Source organism: Nansenia antarctica (assembly GCF_963989245.1).
Source record: "Nansenia antarctica genome assembly, chromosome: 11".
NCBI classification, from domain to species: Eukaryota; Metazoa; Chordata; class Actinopteri; order Argentiniformes; family Microstomatidae; genus Nansenia; species Nansenia antarctica.
Window position 1 is genome coordinate 34,487,719 of NC_137681.1, and position 17,374 is coordinate 34,505,092.

Sequence of the window (17,374 nt, forward strand, 5' to 3'; positions counted from 1 at the left end):
ATGTTTACAGATATCGCGCTGCTGTGCACACCACACTTTGTTAAAAGAAATAAAGCGTGTACTTTTCTACTTATAATACATTCTACTGATGTGGTCTACCATTTGGTTTTAGTTATAGGCTATTGCTCTCACTTGTTTGTACCTTTTGCTAAGTCAAGCATTTAGAATGTAGAGTGCATATTGCGAAATTTCGCAACGTCAATAACGCATCGGACTCTAAAAAACACACTTTTTTAAAACTCCGTTGCGAAAGGCCCCCCGCCGCCACCTTGCGGTAGGGGGGGCCTCGGGATTTTGCGGTACGCCCCTGAAGAGAGTCTCAACATTTGGAGAGACTTAATTTCCCCTCCCCCAACCATGTGCAAAGGCAATTTGTTTGTACAAAATGATTTGTGCAAACTACTGACAGGAATAATTAATTTAAAAGGTAGATATGGGTTCTGTCCCAACCTCTGTGATTTGAAGAAACACACAAGGTGCTTTTAAAGTGCAAAACTCACTCCACACATGTAAGGCGATCAACTTCTCCAGAATCTATTTAATTGAGTCGTCACTTACAAGCGAGTTCGTTTAATCTCAACGAGACGTCCTTGATATAACTTCTTAAGATGATATGATCCAATCAAATATTAGGCACCACTACTGAACTGTTCATTAAGATAATATTTATTCAAGCACATCAGCAAGCAATAATAGTTCATTTCCATGGAAAAGTGGTCCCATCTAGTTTCACCCCCGCAGGCCAGTATCAGCTAGCCGTCAACAAGTTAACTGCAGAAGCTTCACCAAACAAGAACCCCGTTTAGCCTTGGTACATAGTACTTATACATTTTATTTAACATTTGGGGCTGGGCTGTCCCTCCCCCCCTATCTGGTAGTTTTTTAATTGTCAGCATAAAATCTGTTGCAGCTGTGAGCAAGTGTTCTAGTTAGTTATGTGGCCTTCAACTCCTCTCTGTGTGGGTGCGAGAGTGTACTGTGTGTTATCTTCTTCTTCTGGCCTCCCTCTGTGTCCCTCTGCAGTCACACCCCCTGTCTGGGGCTCGTTAATCACATATACACACACAGCTATGTCTTTAAGAAACAGGTAAGCATATGCACACAGTTATGTTTTTAGGATGTACAGACATTTTTATACAGTTACCTTGGGTATATTCTACTTGCGTTCTAAAGCACTGATTGGCCAGTTATTTGATCATCAAACCCATTCCCTGGGGTCATGACTAGGTCAGTAGGCTATGTTCTTATCAACATAGCTTGTGAAAACATAACTATTGAAGTTACACAGAGTTAGGATTCGATTTACAAGTTAAAATATAGTATAGAAGAATAGACTTATCATTAATCATTAGTTATGAAAGTATAAAATCAGTACAGAAAAATAGAATATCATAACAGCAGGTGTAAAATGGTTGTTAGCACATAGGTACAAATAAGTAATTTACAGGCAGTTTGAATCATAAAACGTTCTTTTAGTCAGGAGCTTGTATTCTTCTTGTCGCTCAAAAACAGAACCTCTCTTTTGGCTTTGCGTGACCTTCCTATTGTTCTCAACTGACCTCAGTCACATATCATTTAAATGAGCACATAGTACATGATTTATCACTTTTAGTTATTTTAATACAAATTCCCAACACACACACCACACACTCAATGTGTAAGAGAGTCTCAACATTTGGAGAGACTTAATTTCCCCTCCCCCAACCATGTGCAAAGGCAATTTGTCTGTGCAAAATTATTTGTGCAAACTACTGACAGGAATAATTAATTTAAAAGGTTCTTTTAAATTAATTAAAAGGTTCTTTTCTCTCCCCTCTGTCGTGGGCGGTCGCATTCCTTTTCGCTCTCCCTCTCCCCTGCTTTTTTTGTTTGCTCTACACTGCACTGACTCTTCAGAAGCAAAATGGATTTGTTAAGCTGGTCCCTGAATGCAATTGATAACCTATTTTCTACGAGGAAAGCTGGTTCGGGGGAACCTGCCTGCCCAGAGGGAACTTTTGCCGCAGGTTACATCAGAGACTGGCGTCTCGTTTTGCTTGGCAGTCATGTCGATTGAGGACGTGGAAGATGTTTTCATTTTCGGATTCATGATAGTTGGACACATTGGACTGGGTTTGAGTGCTGTGATGATCTATCGGCAAATTAAAAAGATGGGAGCAGCGATTAGCGATCTGCGCGAACTGCCCCTCTTGATCAAAGAACTGGGGAGGCTGGCTGGAATGCACGGCGCTGCGCTTACGGATCTGAACCGTAAGGTTCTGGATCTGGATCGCAGGGTGGGCAATCTTGCTGCTCCCCGAATTGGCGAATGACAGGAGACCCCACATTTTCGAGAGGTTTGAATCTATGGAATGCTGTTTTCCCTCGCAGTGAACCCATTCACCTGATTATGGCTCAAAAGCTCCCCCATGCCCTGAAGCCTCCATGCAGCGTGCCAACCCACCCCCCCCCCCTCTGGTGAACTTTGTGCCGCCTTCTGGGGCAGTGCTCAAGGCCGTTGTCCATGGCGACACTGATTGCTGCTCTACGAAGACGGGTCGGACTGACCCAGAACATCCTCGCTCCCCCCACCCATACCTACCCCCCCCACTCCTCCCTCCCCCCGCCCATGCCACCACCCCTCCCTTCTCTACAGTATTCTGTGGACTACAGCGCCGCACATGGCAGCTATGGTTTTACAGTTTGTTGTGTTCTGTCTGCACTGCTGTGTGTCCTGTGTTGTTTTGTTTGCATTGCATTTAGAAATGCTCTTACTGTAACGCCGAATCAAATTCCTATATGTGTATGCTTAATGTGTTTGCATAAATGGCAATAAACGTTATCTCCATCTCCATCTCCCATGCACACACAATTGTAGCCAGTGGTATTTCAGAATTATTTGGGATTTTTCAGACATAATACTGTATTTCGACAGTGACAGTGAAAACAGTGAACATTCCGTTCGTGTTTTGTGATTCAGCCTTTGCAGACATTTTTGAGAGATGTATTTCATAGCTATTGGCAAAAACAATCTTAGTTTGGTTCTTTCATTTCTATTCTTGTTCATCACCTGTATTTTCTTTACAGCTTTGATTATAATTAGATAAATGTGAAATTCAATTGAGAATATAAATTCAAAATAATAAACAGCAATGAAAACATTGTTTCATTAACATTTTTCCTAGATAAGTATGATTTATGACACCCAGGTCTTTATTATAGTGGATTTTGCATTTTCAAAGTTAGGGTCATCATATGCGTAAAAACGCTTCTACTCATCATGCTGTCGTTCGGCCCCACCTATTCCCAGGGGTCTGACACTTTGTGGGTTGTTACTTAGCATCCTCTGCTCCAGCCTCTCCAAAGGGCAACCCCCTAGATCCACTAGAACAAAAGATATGCACTTTTGAATGTGTACACAGTACCCATTGTGCATTATTGGGTACAGTACCTGTTTGTGCCCACAGGAGGCGCCCTTTAATATTATGGGCTATTTTGGGGCTTTCTTGCGCCCTGAGTATACCCCCTTGTATGGGTCACCCTTGGGACTAGGAGCACAATGTCAAGACAAGTGCTTTTAAAACCCCAATGATGTCCCGGGTCAACTGGACCCGAACACTACGAAAGGGTCCAAAAAGTGAACATCACAAAGGGTTAATAAATAAGCATAATTTCATGGTTATGTACACGGTTATTAACATTGTTACAAGTTTATAATGTGTACTTGTTTACAAGTTCTAATGTGAGTTCGCACATTGGCTATGTCATTCATTCATTTCTTTATTTCCTTGGTCCATCGGGAAGTGCTAGCCAACTGTAATGTATGCTGAGAGAGAGGGGGCGGGACTTTGTACTAATAGCGTTAGGTTGCACTAAGTAACGTGTCAGAATGATTGAGGACATCGTCGAGTGAAGTAAGACCGGTATATGCTGTGTGTAACATTTCGGGAATCAACGAACAGTTATTCCTTTGGATGTTGGTACACATTGAAGCTACCAGAGAATTGGAAGTCGAGAGACCAAGCCAAAGGAAAGCTCTCCGGTGGACAAGGAGACCGTTTCCAATCGCCTGGGGTAACTCGAGACCGTCCAGTGAATCTTCGCATCCGTGTCCTTCAATCATTCTCCTGTGCTCGTGGGAGAGCGCTGGACCTCATCCCCCTCATCTCTGCCTCTTTTTACACCATCTTTCAAACCCCTCGTTTACCTACGAGTTCCCCACGAGGTTACGTGAGTACTGAACCACGCACAAGCTTTTGTTTTGGGCTCGGGTGGACGAGTGAAGTGGCCATAACAGTTTCGAGGCCCCCCGCTCACAAGCAACGTCAGCTGCAACGGTAACACTAGTTAATGGACTGAGTTACAGAGTGCGTGTGTGTGTGAGTGTGGGCCCACCTTTTTATTTTACTGAATGATATATTGTACAATTGTGAATCCTTTGAGTTGACTTTGAGTTTATTGGAAACATTACATTTATTTCCTTGAAAGGAATTGGAATAGGCTTTGAGCCTATATTTTGTTATGTGATATTGTGATATTGTCTGTTGACATTGTATTGTGAATATTGTCTATTGACTTTGTATAACATTATAATTGACTACCAACACTTTAAATTTACCATTTAGTAAATAAATATATACCCTTTGGTATTTGCATTTAAAGCCACTGTGTTGTGTCATAAACAGGTAATAGGCAATTCATATGATATCTTAAAACATAAATACATTAAAAGGATTAAAAAGGAAGTCCTATTTAAAATACTTCCACATAGTTAATGGAGGCACTGATCGTCATAATTTGAATAGTTTATTATTACAGGTAATACCGCCACTTATTTAAAATAGAACTCAGGCCCCGCCCATAAGGCAGGGGTTACATGTGTGCAACGAATTTGACGTTGAAGAATAGATGTTTACTGAGTTGATATCTGTTTTCCTAAAGAAGTGTTCATGCATTGGCCAGGAATCGAACCCGGGCTTGCTGCGTGGCAGGCGAGAATTCTACCACTGAACAACCAATGCTCAGATGTTTGCTGAACTTGGCCTTGAAGATTGGATATTGAAATGTATTGGTTGTTGACATAGTTCACCTGGGTTGTTTCTAGTGTTGTTCCGATACCGATACTAGTATCGGCATAGCCACCGATACGCACAAAAATGCTGGTATCGGTATCGGCGAGTACGAACAAATAATAACTCCCGATACCACGTTGCGTTTTTCTCAGCTTGTCTGTAACCTGACACCGCCTTCCTAACACAGACATGCGCAGACATGCCCAGGCATGCTCCTCCCAGAGCAGCTGCTCTCAACCAATGGCGTGGCAGCTTTTGTTTTCACTTCACTATCGCGGAAAAACAAACACGCATGCTATAGAGGAAAACATGTCGGCGGTTTGGAGATATTTCAAGGTGGATAGTCCGGTGTGTACAACGGCTAAATGCACAATTTGCGGTCTCAATGTGTCGAGGGGTGGCACTAAAGCTGCCAGTTTCAATACTAGCAACTTAATTAAGCATTTAAAGCTAAAACATATTAAAGAGCACGACGAGTTTCTGTCATCTACTGCAGCTGCGACAGCGAGCAAGTGAACGGATGGACCAAAACAACAAATGCTGAGTAGCGCATTCCATAAAAAGGACCAGTGGGACGCGACGAGTGAAATGGCAAGAAAGATGACTGAGAAAATGTCTGAAATGATTGTGCTCTGTGACCTGCCCCTCTCCTTTGTTGACAATGTGGGATTCCGCCTTTTTATGGCTCACGCGGTACCTAAATACAAAATACCAGGTCGCAAATACATCACGGAGACGGCCGTCCCTGCCCTCAATAAGAAGGTGACTGAGCATGTTTCAGATAAGCTAGGAAAGGTGCAGGCCATCAGCTTCACTACGGATATTTGGACCAGCGACTTCTAAAATAGTATTATTCCCTCAGGTAGGCCTACATCTTATGTTAGTCTCAAATGGGCCTTATTTATTCCCTCAGGTAGGCCTACATCTTGCACTGATTGGCATCTGTGAGAGCCACATTTCAGGTTTTATAAGGGGTTGATTTTCTTGTCACCATACCAGGTAGATAATAAAAAAAAGTTCTATAGCATTCACTCTCTGTTGGTCTTTTTTCCTGTTTTACAAAGGTTTTGAGCAGTGCCAGACTAAGTGTTAGCAATAATTTTACATCGAGGTGAGTATGCGTTTTTTTTTTTTTTTTCAAAACGCCGTGGTATCGGATCGGTACTCGGTATCGGCAAGTACTGCACGGTCAGGTATCGGTATCGGTATCGGGATCAAAAAATGGTATCGGAACAACACTAGTTGTTTCCAATTGTTTCATTTTCAATTTCCCACTGATGTCCCGATGCTTCGATGTCTGCTGAATTTGGGCAGGAGAATTCTGGTCCATGGCCTTAAAGCCAGCCGGCTCGTTGATAGCGTGGCTTCCAACAACGCCTGTGCCTTCCATATTGAGGCAGTTTCCGCACTCAAAGAAGCTACTCGATGATGTCCTGTAGTATATTTTTACACATTAATAGCCTTCTTATATTCACGTATATTTTACACATATATTCACGTATATTTTACACATATTACACGTATATTTTTATTACTTCAAATACACTTTATTAAATACTTTTATTATTTCATTTACAAACGATCTCAATTGTCGCACATGCGCTGACACACACACACGAGTTGTCGCACATGCGCTGACACACACACACGAATTGTCGCACATGCGCAGTCACACACACACGCACAGGCCGCTATAAAACGCTGTGCTCAAGGAGGAGCGGATTCTGATCTCTTGACTACCTCGAATCTCGTTGTGACTGTTTAGTGTGCCTGTAATCTGAGGACCCGACCTTTTTTGAATAAATACTTTTAAACCTTGGCCAGGAGTTTTCACCTCTTCTTTTATCACTGAAACAGAGAAATATTCGACATAAGTGGCAACCACGAAGGGACATTTCCATAGCTCTGGATGATCGGTCGTTTTGCAAATCTTCAGGGGAACAAAGGGTAAGTACAAGGCGAAGCTGTGCAAAATAGACTGTGTAAATCGAATGAGCTATATTTAAACCGAATCTTTAATATATAACTGGGTCGAGGTTAGTCAGAGAGAGCCGGGTTGTAAAACCTGTATTGTGAAAAGTGTTTTAATTGTACGATTTTTATCGTGTGTGTGGTTATTGTGGTATAGCAGAGAAGAAGCTGCTGTAGTCTTGTTTTGAGAACAAGGTATTAGCACAAGCTAGGGGGAGACGTTTTTCTAGCGGGCTAATAACTGTGGTTTGTATCAGGCAATAGTCTGGTGGAGTGTAAAAGCTCAGGAGATAGCTCTATTCAAATGGTATGGAATTGGAATTCCTAGTTTGAAAGAGCAGAGTCCGTGCTAGTGAGCAGAAAATAGCGCTATTTTAGAGATATGCATTGTTAAATTACTTGGGAGCACGGAGGAAAAACGTGGCTAGTTGAAAAGGGCGCCATATTTTTTCTTTGTCTGAAACGCATGTCAGACCTGCGAACAAGGCCGCTAGTTGAAAAGGGCGCCATATTTTTTCTTTTGTGTGAATGCATGTCTGAATTGGCGCCAATTTTTTCCTTTGTGTGAATGGATGCAGACTCAGTAGACACACAGGGCCTAGTAGAAAGCATATGCCATTTTAGAAGTATTTGAATAAGATTATCTTGGCAAATAATACGTTGAACTGCATTGAAAGATATTCTTGAAAATTGCTGTGTCGTGGAGAATAATAATTATTGTGGAAAAGCAGTGTTGTGAAGATTAATCTTACAGTCTTGGCTTCTTTCCCCCTGACATCCATTTTTTTCAAATACACACGCGCGGGTTTTGATAAATTTCAGTACTCATCTCTTAAAAGATAACGATAAAACCATACACATAGACTGGGATTGATAAAAATAGAGATAGAGTGAATTGATCTCGGGGTATTTCAAATAAGTTTAAAGGTACGGTTACTCGGAAAACGGGAGGGAAAACAGGGGCCAGCACATTTTAAACACAGAGAGAGCATGCGGAGCCAATAGGCCCGCTTTACAGAATATTGGTGAAAGAATCTAAAAGGTTAATGCATATATTGATGTTGTGAATGACTTTTCAGTATCACATTGATTTAACTAATTACTTATCAGTTGAATTAATTATTCAGATCATTCATTTTCTGTTTCCCAAAACAATTGATTGATTCCATAAGTTTTAAATCAATGTATATGATGATATAGTGAATAATTCTAACTAATCATTCATTCCTTTCACTTAACAATTGATTTATGTATAGATTGTAAAAGTAAAAAAGATAGATTGTGAGTTTTAGGTAAGACATAGTGATTCTGTAAGACTTCTTCGGTGTGGCGGCCTCTACTGGTCGAAACACGATGGGATGTTTTTAATTATTGACTGCCATCTAGTGGTTGAAACAAGATAGGACGTTTTTAATTATTTACTGCCCTCTGGTGGATGAAACAAGATAGGACGTTTTTAATTATTTACTGCCCTCTGGTGGATGAAACAAGATAGGACGTTTTTAATTGTGTACTGCCCTCTAGTGGATGAAACAATATAAGACATTTTTAATTGTTTGCTGCTCTCCAGTGGACGGAATACGATAAGACACTTTGGAATACTGGTCCTCCATCAGTGCATCCGCCTGAGGTCGACGACATAGTCTTTTACAATGATAAATGGATGGTTACTTCAATTAATTTAAGTAATTACAAATTGATTTAATTAATTATTCAGATTATTTCATTTTCAGTTTTCACAAAACTTTGATCAATTGGTTTATAGTGGTCTAGGGATGACGTTTTCTTCCACAGGATTACATCAATGAAGTGTAAATGACTAAGTCTAGTTGATTGTGCATTCCTTCCGAGTAGCAGGTCGATTTCCTTACAGATTGTAATTGATAATTGATCATTTTGTTCCTTTCAAATAACAAGTCGATTTCCTTACAGATTGTAATGAATAATTAATCATTTTATTCCTTCCCAATGACAAGTCGATTTCTTTACAGGTTGTGATTAATATTCGTGTTTTACATCTTTTTATTTGAAGTTAAGTTCTTTTTTCACAGTTCTTGATTAAAGAATAGCAGAACAGTTTCTATCTGAGGATTGATCAAGCAAGGGGTTGTGGATCAGAAAGACTTAAAGCGTGACCTGCTTTTTGTAATTTGATAATTGTGTTGAACAGCCTTTGTAGTTTAATAATTAAGTTGACCTGAACTATAATTAGTATTGATTGAGCAATTAACTGACACACCTTCATACATAATAAGGGAAAAAAACATTTAGATTAAAACACATACACATAGATTACATTTAAGTCAATAATACACAATACCACTGAAACAATCCGTTGTTCCGGAGTTGTAGTGTTCTGTGTGGACAGTTGACACAGTTAAGAGTTGGACTAGCATCTGTTTAGCAGATACAGCAACAGAAGGTGGGTTGTAAGAAAAGTACACCTTATAGCATATTTTCAGCATATTAAGCAGTATAAATATTTCAAACATGGGAGCCAAACCCAGTAACATTGTGAGGGCTGTTAATACAGACAAGGGAATATTAGCAAATTCATCTCCTGTGGCTATAGTGGAAAAAATGAATCCTCTTGTTAAGGAGATTAGCGAGATATCAACGAAATGGAATATTCGTTGGGCAGACATTGAACAACCATGGCCAGCAGAGGGCACCTTTGATTTACAATTAATTGCAACATTGGAGATACTTATCAATGCACATAAGGCTCATCAAAAAGGAAAGATTAGATCAGAGAAACGCAGGTTAGAGTTAGCTATTTTAGACCTCTTCAAGGTAGAGGGGCAGAAAGTAGCATTAGCTTGGAATGAGAAAACAGCTCACATGGATCCAGAAAAAAGAGATGAATTGGCCAAAGCAATGGAAGAGAAAGTGAACATTCCATTCTCACACACAGCTCCAATCTCCAGTCCTCCTCCCTATGCCAAGAGACTGGAGGACAATTCTCAGCGGATCTACCCTCAGGTCCCTGTCCTAAGTACGAGTGGAACCTTCACTATCAAAGATAAGGATGAAAATGTACTAGAGAGGGGAAGAGCGAGAGTGACCGTGGACTTCGAACCAGAGAACAGGTCAGGTGCCAAACAGAAAAAGAAGGAGGAGCCGAGGGGAAAAGGGGACGACAGGAGGGACAAGACGGATGACGGTGAAGATGGCAGTGGAGGAGATAGCAAAGATTCCAGTGATGACAGCAATGCACAAGGAGGCTACAGTGCTCCGATAAGAAAACTACTAGCCAGGGCCGAAAAGCAGGGAGGGAAAATACGCTATAAGAAGGGAAAAGAAGAAAATAGTTCTGAAGATGAGCAGAAGTCTCTGAAGGCAGGGAAGAGAAGAGAGAGCTTAAAGCAAAAGAAGAAGAAGCTGCAGGAAGACAGGGAGGAAGAGGAGGGAGAAAGGAGGGCAAGAAAACTCCGTGCGAAAATCCTAAGAAACGAAGAGGACTACAGACAACAGCTGCAGGACCTAGACGTAGAGAGAGAAACGTGTCGTCAATCTCAAGCGGCAGCATCACCTGCATCCCGGTTGAACTCCCCAAGGTCCGGAGCGACACCAAGGCGGGAAGTAAAAACGGAGCCACAAGAGCCACAAGTAAGCGATTATGAAACAGCATCGGAAGAAGAGGAAACTCAGGGGAACTTCCCAGTGCTGATTCGAGGTAACCAGATGGAATATCGTCCTTGGAATCATACGGATCTGTCAGAAGTGATCGAAAAACTCCCAGTCCTGGAAGATGGAGGCCACCCTTGGACGACGCAAGTCGACGTGAGATTGACAGGAACGCACGCTGCTATGGGGGATTTGAAAAGACTCTTAGCTACCATTACAGGATTGGACACCATGCAGGAAATATTGATGAAGGCGGGACTTCATAGATATATCGATACATCCGTTTATGATCCAGAACTCTTCGCAGCAAACAGAGGCAAGCTGTGGAAGGCAATCAGAGAAACATACCCTACTCACATTCACCCAGACAATGTCATTGTGAAGCCACTGGGGGGAGATGAAAATCCCCGGGGGTTCGTTGCCCGTGTGCACTCTCAATGGAGAAGTGTGACAGGGAAGGATGCCGAAGATAACCCGTTAGAAAAAGCCATAATCAGGGAAAAGATTCAACAAGGTCTCCCTACCCCAGTTAAGAACAAGTTAGCAGAAGTGGTGGGGCTACGACACATGAGCAAGGCTGTTTATATAGACAACATAGCACACCAAGTAGAATTATTTAGAAAGAAGATTCAGGCACAGAAGGCACAAGACGAGGACTCACTCAGAAAACTAACTCAAGTGCAATTGACAGAAGGCAAGAAAACCAGAGAAAGAGAGCAGACTATAGCCCTACAGGTCCCATCTCAGCCACAGCAACTGCAAATTGTCCCTCCCCAGTCATACCCACAGGGGCCACAAGGGGGGAATCCATACCCACAGGGGCCACCAGGGGTGCAAGTGGTTCCATACAACCAGCCTGGCCAAGGACCACCACAAGAGGGATGGACCGCAGCACCGAGGAGGGTACTAGGACCATGTTTCGTATGCGGCCAGTATGGACACTTAAAACGTACCTGCTTTAAGAAGAACCAGGGGGGCGCAGGGGGGAAACAGAAAGGAGGATATAAGCCCCCTGCTGCACCGGCTCCAGGAGTGGTGAACCCCTATGGAGGCCCAGCAGCTGCGCTATAGGGGTGCCCAGAAGATCCGAAAGGGGGGTGCCAGCTGGTGGTGACAAACAGGCCTGAAGATGAACCTACAATATGGGTGTCGGTCAACCAACGTCCATTAGAATTGATGGTGGACAGTGGAGCAGCCTACACCTGTCTGAAGCCTGAAGACGCCACGCACCTTCCTATGTCTGGGAGATATGTGAAGACAATCGGATTCGAGGGAATTAAACAGCTGATCCCTACCACTGAGCTTGTAAGCTTAGAGTACAAAGGACAGAGAGCAGATCTGTCAATACTTGTATCAGAACACACGCCAATAGGGCTACTAGGGAGAGATGCACTATGCCAGTTAAATTGTACCGTGAAATGCACACCGGACGGCTGTCAGGTGACAGTGCCACAAGAGAACAGACAACTGTCTGTCATGATGGACAACAACGCATCTATGGTATATTGGGTGGGAGGGCTTAGCCCAGACCTAATGGAACCAGCAAGGATGTGGGACAATTATATCCTGGCACACATGGCAGAGGCCAGAAGGCCTACTGATCCATTGCATTGTACACTCCAGTATTTTAGAGAAGTTGCAGATGCAACCCCAGATGAGTGGCTGAAGCATCAGCCAAAACAGGTACAGCTTAGTGCAAGTTGTATAATCCTAGGCCCTCAGGGAGTGGCTATGAAGATAAACAGTGACACTTATCTAGATCAGGAGCATAAGATTGAGGGTAGCATCCCTCATGTGACACTTATGATATCTGAACACTATAAGCAGAAGCATTTAGGGGCAATGATGGCAGACTCAGAAAAAGCCAGATTTGTAACGACAAAAGAAAACCCTGCTATCTGGAGGAGCATTGATGGACAGTTCACAAAACTGATGATCTCAGCTCAAGGAATAGGACATCCGCAGACTGTGAAGCTAATGAACCAGCTAATCCTTCCTGTACAAGCTGACAGAGACCTCAGAGAAGAAATGATGCAGAATGTGCCAGCCGACCTGTGGGCAAAGAACAGTACAGATATTGGATTTGTGAAATCAGCTCGTCCATTGAGAGTTGAACTCATACCGGGTGCAGAACCCCCTTGGAAAAACCAATACCCATTGAAACAGGAAGCAATTGATGGAATTGAGCCACAGATCAAAGGACTGTTAGAGGCAGGAGTCCTGAAGATAACTCAATATCCGTTAAGCAATACACCTCTTCTGCCAGTGACGAAACCTGATGGTTCATATCGTCTGGTACATGACCTACGGGCTGTGAATGAGGTAGTCGTCAGCTATCCAGCTGAAGTTCCTGATCCTCATGTGCTGTTGACTCAGATTCCATCTACAGCCAAAGTATTTACAGTGATTGATTTATGCGGGGCTTTCTTTTCTATACCTCTTAGTGTAGAAAGTCAAGGGTTATTTGGGTTTACCTACAAAGGTCAGCATTATCAATATACCAGAATGCCACAGGGGTACAAACACAGTCCTCATGTTTTTAATCAGGTCTTAAGGGAGGACTTAGACGGGTTAGAACAGATGATAAGTAGTACTGCCATTCAGTACATGGATGACATACTCCTTTGTGCCCCAGATGAAGAAACATGTCACAGGGATTCCGTCAAACTGTTAAAGGTTTTGGCGGAGAAGGGACACAAGGTGTCTAAAAAGAAGCTACAGTATTGTCAGGAAAAAGTAACTTACTTAGGACAATCCATTACACAGGGACATCGCAGCGTCACAAATGAACATTTGGAAGCTATTCAGAAGGCTCCAAAACCACGAACGGTTAGGGAAATGATGATGTTTTTGGGCATTACTGGGTATAGTTCAGCATGGGTGGAGGATTACTCTAGACTAGTCGCTCCATTGAGGGGGATGATTAAGGAAACAGGTAGCGATAACCTCCAATCTTGCATTACTTGGACAAGGGAAGCTGATTTGGCGTTTGAAACAATTAAACACAAATTGCAAGAAGCGCCAGCTTTAGCGCTTCCAGATTATTCCAAAGAATTTGGATTGTATGTTTCTTCTTCAGCCGAGGGGAAGTGTGCCTGCGCTGTTCTCACGCAACCAACAGGCATTGGACCTAGTCCACAGCCCATAGCCTATTACTCTGTCGCATATTCAGAGGTAGAAATGGGTTTCGCGCCATGCTACAGAGCAATGGCCGGGGCTTATCTTATGTACGAGAAGGCAACAACCTTAACAATGGGGTACCCAATTACCATTCTCTGCCACCACAGTCTAAGGAACCTCTTGAATCAAGGCAAGTACACTTTGACGATGCCTAGGATTAGGGATTATTACAGGATGTTGGAAAGGGAAGATGTAACATTACTAAGATGTAACACACTTAACCCAGCAGAGACCTTGCCAACCCCAGAAGATGGGGAACCACACGATTGTGTGAAGGAAGCTACGAGGTACTCTAAGCTTAGAGCAGATCTACTAGCTTTGCCTTTAAAGGAAGCTGACGTTGAGTATTGGACTGATGGATCTTGTTACCGGGTAGGAGAACATTTACGTGCCGGGTATGCCATAGTCCGATCCCAAAATTCGGAGTTCATTGTGGAACAAGCCGAGGCTGTTCCTCAGCCTTGTTCAGCTCAGTTGGCTGAATTGATTGCCCTCACAGAAGCATGCAATTTGGGAACCGGACAAAGAGTGACAGTATACACCGACTCTGCCTATGCCCACAATGTGTGTCATTTACATGGAGCTGTATGGAAGGGACGGGGTTTTAAGAAAACTGATGGTTCGCCTATTCAGCACCACGCTCAAATCATGAAGCTGTTACAAGCCATGATGAAACCAAGGGAATTAGCCATAGTGAAGTGTGCCGCACACAGATCTGACTCATCACATGTCACACAAGGTAACAGGGCTGCAGATGATGCAGCCAAAGCTATTACAGGAGCAGACAGAGCAGGTAAAGTTCTGCTGGTCACACATGAAGTACAGTTACAGGGCATGGTCACGCTTGAGGATTTGTTGATGTTACAGAGTGAGGCAAATGCGCTAGACAAAAACCTATGGTTAACAAGAGGAGCTAGTCAGGATGACACAGGTCTATGGAGAAATCATGAGGGACTGGTTGTGGCACCCCCAGATTTATTAGGCGTACTGATACAGGAAGCCCATGGATTAGCACATGTGTCCAGGGGGGAGGTAAGACGCAAGATCACCAAGGAATATGGTTTTTGGGCTCCATATTTGTTGGAACAAATAGACCATGTCCTTGGTCAATGTGTGGTCTGTTTGAAGAACAATATCAGACCTGGAATACCAGTGGGAACTGGGCATATCCCTACCCCAAACGGGCCAATGAAACACTTGGTGATTGACTATGTGGACATGATTCGTCCTGTTGCAGGATACAGGTACATGTTAGTTGTAGTGGACAGGTTCAGCAGATGGGTAGAAGCATGCCCCACTCGAAGAAAGGATGCTCAGTCTGTAGCAAAGTTCCTATGCAGGGAAGTCATGCCTAGGTTTGGAATTCCAGATAGGATATCGTCAGACAATGGTAAGGAATTTGTGGATAAGACGGTAAAGCTTATACTACAAAAGTTGGGAATCAAGCAGAGACTTGGGTGTATTTACTCACCTCAAAGCCAGGGGATAGTAGAGAGGATGAACGGGGTCCTTAAGAACCGTCTTTCTAAGGTCTGTAAGCATACAGGTCTTAATTGGTTGGAAGGACTCCCTCTTGCATTGATGGCCTGTCGTTCCAGTGAGATTCGAGGGCTGCACTTGACTCCCCATGAACTGGTAATGGGGAGGATAATGACAGCTCCCTGTGTACGAACCAGTGGGAAAGGGCCAAGTTTGGCTCTCCTGGAGAGTGACATGAAAGCCTATGTACAGTACATGACTAACCGGCAAAAGAGTATCTCTTCTTATGTGCTCCACAAACAGGAACGTGAAGAGGAGGTGAACGCACAGGAGAGGAAGGACGCGTTGCAACCGGGTGACAAGGTATACGTGAAGGTCTACAGACGGAAGTGGCATGAGGCTCGACGGGAAGGACCATACGAGGTCGTTCGGTGCACTGGGACTGCCCTCCAAATCAAGGGGTCCCCCACCTGGTATCACGTTCATCACTGCATCAAGGCACCCAATGAGGACGATGAGGGAGAACCTCGGCAGGATGGTGAGGAGATCCCTGGGGACGAGGAAGTCCACAGCTTGGACATCCAGGCTGACGAAGATGTTGGTGAGTATCTGCGCCATGATGCAGATGATGCCGGGGGCCTCGTCCCAGACCCTGTCCAGCCCACTGATGAGTGGGCCAACGGAGACCGTGAAGGATCCAGTGACTGCGACACCCCTCTTGGGGGTTCTACCGAGCCTGGTGTTGCCCCTGTTGTCACCCCTTCCGACCCTGACAATGCTCCAGACGGAGATGTCAGCAACCCGGGCGGATGCCCGGACCGAGGTACCATTGAGAGACACAGACCTGTCAGTGATACATCTCAACCAGACAGACCCCGTAAAACACCAAGGCCAATTAGGAGGAAACTCAAGCCATGCCGTTTCAGAGACTAATATACCCCTTAGTGTTCCTACCCCATTGACTTCTTTGGACAATGTTACACTTTACTCACACACTGTTATGCCTGGACGTCAGAGGAGAATGATCATAGCAAGTAGAGCTTTTGCTTGCCCACATTCACGTTGTACTATTGATGATTGTTTGATCTATACCGCCGAAGAGAGCGAGTGGTATTTATTGGATACTACCTATGTTACACTTGAACAATACTCAAGCAACATGCAAGAAACTCGTGTGACATTAACTAATGTTGACCAGGAAGAGAGCTCGTATTGGTGTGCTAGACGTGATATCGGTGAACCGGTGTCTAGTAAATCCAACAATTTCAAGGACAAAATTTGTAGGACCAGGCCTGACTATCCACACCACTATAGGTTGGACTGTGAGACATTGGTGCATAAATATGTTCACGATGAGTTACCAGGAAAGGTTGAAAATGTTGCTGTGAAGGCTCCTACGAAGGCGATTGTAGTCGCTACTGACGATTATTTGTTGTATGATTCTAATCACCTGGGGACACGGTCCCACCCTAATTCTGCCACTAGTATCATGAAAGATTTTGCTTCAAAAATGAATTATTCTGATTGCTGGATTTGTCAACAGGTCCCTGTAAGTGCGTCCGCTCCTATGTTTTTCCCCATACCGTTAACTAAAGCAGAATGGCTTCATTATAATTGGCAGGGTTTAGCCCCATTTATTTTACAGGGCAAGAACCAGAGCTCTTCTTGTCAGCCCAGCACGATTCTGGTTCCTTTAAATTCTTCCTATGCAGGTGTGGATATTGGTGTGTTGGAACGTCTGACAGCAGCGGTTAACAAACACCATAGGCCTAGCGGTGTGGGGAAGGTTATTATTGATAGGCTTACACATTTGTCACAACCAACAGGTCCGAAGAAGATATATATTATCCAAGCTATGTTCGCTCAATTAAATGGTACTGCATTGAGTCCTCATCTGTCATGTTCTGGGAGTGTGACTTCTACACGGTGGAGGGGTTCAGTTGTTATTTCTGGATTAAAATGTAAAGTTGTTGATTGTGCTATGGTGCCTCAAATGAAATTACATGATACCAATACTACCAGACGGCAGAAAGGCACCACGCAGCTTAAAGTCATGCCTCTCGTAA